A 6,734-nucleotide genomic window follows, 5' to 3' on the forward strand; every position below is an offset into this window, starting at 1 on the left:
AATGCTAGGAGTACCAGTAGCACCACCATTATCAAAATGCCCAGTCCGCCAGAACGTCAGAACTTGTTGGCTGGAAATGACTTGAGGCTGGGTCAACGCATACCCAATCTCACTGTGTGCTAGAAGATCTTACACAAAGTGCAAATCAGATGGAGCTTCAGCATGGTTTAAGATTTTAGCATAGTTGTTGGGTACAAACTTGGCTCCATCTATAATCAAATCCTTAGGTGCCATGAGAAAAATTGAGAAATAAGGTTCCCTGTAAGGTGTTTGATAAAATGTCTGTATGAAAAAAAATGTCAGGAGATGAGAGAGAATAGAAGTAAAGAAAGAGAGATAAAGTGTGAAAGTAAATAAAAGATTTTACAATCTTCTCTCTCTTTTACTTATACACGGTAGAAAAAGTAACCGTTGGACACCTGTCAGACATGCAGCAGTAAAGGATAATTAATGGGCACGAGAATACAGTAATCATTACTTATCACATGCATTATTTCAAGGAAAAATTGTTCCACTTACCAAGTAATCCCATTAATTAAGGTAGTTTAATTTTAATTTAAAATTTAAAACTGTTCCCACTTAATAAATTATTTTTACTGCGAGACCAATATTCTATAAAAATATGACCAATGATAAAATGACCATAAGGAAACCAAGTAGCAAATATTTACACGTCAGAATCAGAACTTGATTTGTATCAGAGTTAAAATGGTCATCAGAATATGGGTAAAACAGGATTTAGAAATGCATCAGAATATCAAACGCCTCAGAGACAAAATCTTGCAAAATTATAAAATTTCATTAATATATTGAGGAAATACATTCCATGAAATTTAAATTACATCAGAAAATACAAGATTGTCCAAAGCTACAAATCCTAACATCAACAACTTTTGTCCTAAACTAAGAAGCCTGACAAAGCTGACGCTGAAGAGAAACAGGGAGCATAAACTATTTGTTCTTCCTACTCTCAACAAAAAGAATAGCGAGACGAATGATTCGCTCCTGCTGTCGAAGACGACGGAGATGTAGTTCTCTTCAAAATGTCAACAGATCACGTTTAATAATCTCTGGAAATTGAATCCAGAGATTGTGAGGGATGTTGTCGATAGGATATGGAGTTGGAATTCCATTAAGAAAGACATGTACTGTCTCAGTACCATAATTATAAAACCAGCCAAACGCAGCCATTTTTGGTGATAAGAATAAGATGAGAGTGAGTATGGGAGAAAATGATAGATGTGCTGGCTGGAATGAAGTGTTGGTTTAAATAACCAATGGAATGTCAGGAGACGTAAGGTAACGTTAATGATTATAGGTAGAAGTAATTCTACCTCGTCTCCCTAGACTGATGAGAATAAAAACAGTCATTGGAAGTGAAAAACAGGATTTAATGCGCACATAAAATAAGTAAGAATTACTGTGCGTAGACATGTACCATTAACCCTCATTGTATTGACTGTTAATATTTCACCCAAACCTATTCTGATTTTAAATAAGACTGTTTCAGATTTTAACCACAAATAAGTCAAGCAAAGAATCAGAGTGTAATATCAGAACTTAGACTTATATCAGAACTTAACAGTCATCAGAACATGATTTATTAACTCGAAAAGTGAATGCCTATTTCTGCAATTCTTCACACAAATTCTGATTTTATTTCTTCAGAACTTAATCATCAGAACTTCCATCATAACTTGTCCTCAGAATTTATGCAATCTGACATATAAACTGTTCATCTAAAATATTATTTATCACCACAGTAATTTTCATCATTCATATGTAGTGTATGTGTGTGCAGTAAGCTAAATATCAGATAAGGATTAAAGTCTGATTCACTTCAGTACATCTTAGAAATAAGGCATAACTAAGAACTTTGCTCAAAATTTGTCATGATTCTGAAGTCTACTTTAGAATGAGTTCATGCATGAGTCCACCTCAACTATTTTGTGCTCATTTTATGCATCTTTTAAAATTCCATTTTACAGTGGTTTATCAGTGTAAGTGAGTCACGACTGCTTATCAGAATTTATGTTATTATCAGAGTATTTCTCCAGTAATCATAGAGTGTGAAAAGTCACCAAGAAAAATATTTATTTTTGCTTTACTGATGCATATTACTTAATACCAGGAATGCACTTGGATCTTCCCTTCCATAATTTTTACACTAGATCTCAAAGGAGTACCTGATTTTATTTATTTTTCTTTTCCTTTTCTTTTGATAAGTGAGGCTTATCAGCACTTAGTACATTCATCAGATTTACTAACATCAGAACTTAACAGATAAGAAGCATTATTCTAGTTTTTGACTTAGTAATAAGATAGACAAAGTAAACTTAACTAAGCTCAATATCAGAATTTGCTTGTGTCAAAAGATTTTCACATAAATAACTACTTCTAACATGGGATTTGTTAGTATATTAAAGACTACTAGGTCAGCATCTAGCATATTTATCCTCATTGGATTAAGTAATCACAGAAACATTCATGTCACTATAAGAGTTTAGAAATTCACATCAGACAACAATCAGTACTTAAGCAATTTTCAATTAAGCACAGAATACACAAAGAAAATAATATCTGTAAATACTGATCATAAAGTCTGATGCATCAGAACAAAAGCTAAGCAGATTTAGAGAAAGAACCTGAAACCATTCCAAGTTCATTTACCAATCTTGTAAAAGTAGCTTTACACAGTGGTTTGGTGAAGATATCTGCTAGTTGTTGATCTGTTGGAATAAAGTGCAATTCCACTGTACCTTCATCCACATGTTCCCTTATGAGGTGGTACCTAATGCTGATGTGCTTTGTCATTGAGTGTTGAACTGGATTACCTGTCATACCAATAACACTTTGATTATCATAGTAAATAGGGATTTTAAAATATGTTAACCCATAATCCAGTAACTGATTCTTCATCCAAAGAATCTGTGCACAACAGCTTCCTGCAGCAATGTACTCTGCTTCTGCAGTTGATGTGGAAATTGACTTTTGTTTCTTGCTAAACCAAGAAACCAATCTGCCTCCAAGAAATTGGCAGCTTCCACTTGTGCTTTTCCTATCAATTTTGCAAACTGCAAAATCTGCATCTGAGTAACCTATAAGTTTAAAGTCTGATTCTCTAGGATACCATAATCCCAGATCAGCTGTTCCCTTACGATACTTGAAAATTCTTTTCACAGCTGTTAAGTGAGCTTCTCTTGGATCTGCTTGAAATCTTGCACAAAGACAGGTAGCATACATGATATCAGGTCTACTAGCAGTTAGATAGAGTAGAGAGCCAATCATACCTCTGTAATCGGTAATATCTATTGATTTACCAGTATCCTTTTCGAATTTTGTTGCTGTGGCCATGGGAGTGGATGCACTTGAACAATCTTGTATTCCAAATTTCTTCAGCAAATTTCTGATGTACTTGGTTTGGCAAATAAAAGTGCCTTCTTCATTCTGCTTGACTTGAAGGCCCCGAAAATAGCTAAGTTCCCCCATCATACTCATTTGATATCTTATCTGCATCGGTTTGGCAAACTTCTTGCAAAGTCTGTCATTTATAGAACCAAAGATGATATCATCAACATATATCTTAACCAAAAGTAAGTCATTTCCATGGTTGAGGTAGAACAGTGTTTTGTCCATAGTTCCTCCGTTGAATCCACTTTCCAGAAGAAACTGAGATAAAGTCTCATACCATGCTCTTGGAGCTTGCTTAAGGCCATAAAGTGCTTTATCAAGCCTGTAGACATGATTTGGATATTTGGGATCTACAAAGCCTGGAGGTTGTTCAACATATACTTCCTCTTCCAATTCTCCATTGAGAAAAGCACTTTTCACATCCATTTGAAATACAATAAACTTTTTGTGAGCAGCATAAGCCAAAAATATCCTTATGGTTTCCAATCTAGCAACTGGTGCAAATGTTTCATCATAATCAATTCCCTCCTATTGAGAATATCCTTTTGCAACCAACCTTGCTTTATTCCTTGTAATTATGCCATCACTATCAGTTTTGTTTCTGAACACCCACTTTGTACCAAATACAGATCTGTTATTTGGACTTGGCACTAGGGTCCAGACTTTGTTTCTTTCAAATTCATTTAACTCTTCCTGCATTGCTTGCACCCAATCAACATCTTGAAGAGCTTCTTCCACTTTCTTTGGTCCAGTCTGAGAAAGAAAAGAATTATAAAGACATTCACTTGAAGTAGCTGTTCTAGTTCTGACACCTGCATCAGGATTTCCAATAATTAAGTCAGGTGTATGTGGTTTAGTCCACTTCCTTGTAGATGGAAGGTTTTCTCTAGAACTGGATGCTCCCCCATGATCCATGCTATCTTCATCAATATTTTCTGATGCTCCCCCTGAAACTATGCAATCTGAGTTGGATCCTTCAAAATTTAAGTTTTCAGAACTATCAGAACTTGGCTTATCAGAAATTGATAAATCAGAACTTGAAGAGCTAGTTGTATGTTCTGATGCTTCTTGAGATGTGGTTGTATCTTCAGTATGATCCCCTTGCGCAGGTGCATCTTTCTTTGGCGTAGTCACCACAGTTTCAATAACATCAGAGTTTACTCCATCAGAGTTTGCAGTATCAGAATTTAGACTGTCAGGATTTGCAGTATCAGAATTTAAGTCTTCATTTTCAAATCTCGGCTGATCATGATCATTGAAATCTTCAAGTCCAGTAATCTTCTTATCATCAAAGGAGACATTGATAGATTCCATGACAACCCTTGTTCTTAATTTGTAGACTCTGAAGGCTTTTGTGGAAAGTGGATATCCAACAAAAATTCCTTCATCAGCTTTTAAATCAAATTTGGATAGCTGTTTAGGGTGAGTCTTAAGAACAAAACACTTGCATCCAAATACATGAAAATACTTCAGATTTGGCTTCTTTTTCTTCACCATCTCATATGGTGTCTTTCCTTGCTTGTTAATGAGTGTTGCATTCTGAGTAAAACAAGCAGTCTACACAACTTCAGCCCAAAAATAGGTTGGAAGCTTTGCTTCATCAAGCATAGTTCGTGCAGCTTCAATAAGAGTTATATTCTTCCTTTCAACAACTCCATTTTGATGTGGAGTTCTAGGAGCAGAAAATTCCTGCTTGATTCCATGGTCTTTGCAGAACTCTTCCATTATCAAATTCTTGAACTCAGTGCCATTATCACTTCTTATTATTTTCACAGAATCTTTGACCAATTTATCCAATTGCTTGACATGATCAATCAAGATAGATGCAGTTTCACTTTTTGTGTGCAAGAAATACACCCATGTGTATCTGGTGAACTCATCCACTATGACCATAGCATATTTCTTCTTTGCAATAAACATGCCATTCACTGGACCAAATAGATCAACATGTAATAGGGGATATGGCTAAAGAATTGATGATTCAGTCTTGCTCTTGAATGAAAATTTTCTTTGTTTAGCCTTCTGACAAGAATCACAAAGGCCATCAGGAGCAAATACTGACTTTGGCAGTCCTCTCACAAGATCTTTCTTGACTAGTTCATTTATATTGTTGAAATTTAAGTGAGAGAGTTTCTTGTGCCAGTTCCAGCTTTCTTCAATTGATGCTCTACTCATCAGACAGATTGCATAACCATCAGTACTTGTTGAAAGCTTGGCTTCATAAATGTTACCATGTCTGTATCCTTTCAGAACAACTTTGCCTGTAGATTTGCTTATAACTTCACAGTGTTCATCAAAGAAATTTACATGATAACCTCTGTCACAGATTTGACTAACACTCAGCAGATTGTGTTTAAGTCCTAAGACCAGAGCTACTTTCTTAATCATGACATTCCCAAGATTGATATTTCCATATCCCAATATTTTTCCAATATTGCCATCTCCATAAGAAACACTTGGGGCATCCTTCTTCACAAAGTCTGATAGCAGGGCTTTATTTCCAGTCATATGTCCTGAACATCCACTGTCCAGAACTAGGATGTTTTTTCTGTTGCCGGGAAATCACAAAGACCACTAATGATTAGTTTTAAGGACCCAGACTTGCTTGGATCCTGTGGCCTTATTAAGTTTGTTAACATTTACAGCGGATTTGGCATCAGAGTTTATGTTAACATTTTTCTTATCAACATTTATACTATCAGACTTTGTATCAGAACTTACACTAGAAGGAACAATGCTAACTTTCTTTAAAGAAGGTTTTATTTGATAATAGTCATAGTACAAACTATGATATTCCTTACAAGTATAAATGGAATGCCATATACGACCACAATGAAAACAAGGATTTTGTGGCCTATATCTGACAGATTGACTCTTAACTCCTGACTTCGAAGGTAAGGAGTTTATGTTCTTATTCTTCCTGCAAAAAGAAGCCAGATGGTTAGAACTTCCACAGTTATGACATGTTTTTCTAGGAGCATTAGGAACATGCTTATAATCATTGTTTTTATTCACACCTTCCTTTCCATTCCTATTTTTCCTAGGTGATTGTACCATGTTTACATTCTTAACATCTTTCAGTTTATGCTTAAGCTGCTTCTTTGTCATTAAGCCTATGTTAACTTCAGTTGTCTTTTCCTGTTTTAGTTTGTCAGAAGGTAATTTCTCTTTAACTTCTGATTTCTCAGTATCAGACTTTACAACAACAAACTTAACATATTTTAACTTTGGCTTTTGTTTAACAGCTATAGGCTTAATTTCTACAGTTCCTTTATCATTCTTATCATCTCCATAACCTAAGCCCTCTTTCCAGTTTCCACTAC

Source organism: Apium graveolens, chromosome 2 (assembly GCF_009905375.1).
Source record: "Apium graveolens cultivar Ventura chromosome 2, ASM990537v1, whole genome shotgun sequence".
NCBI lineage: Eukaryota > Viridiplantae > Streptophyta > Magnoliopsida > Apiales > Apiaceae > Apium > Apium graveolens.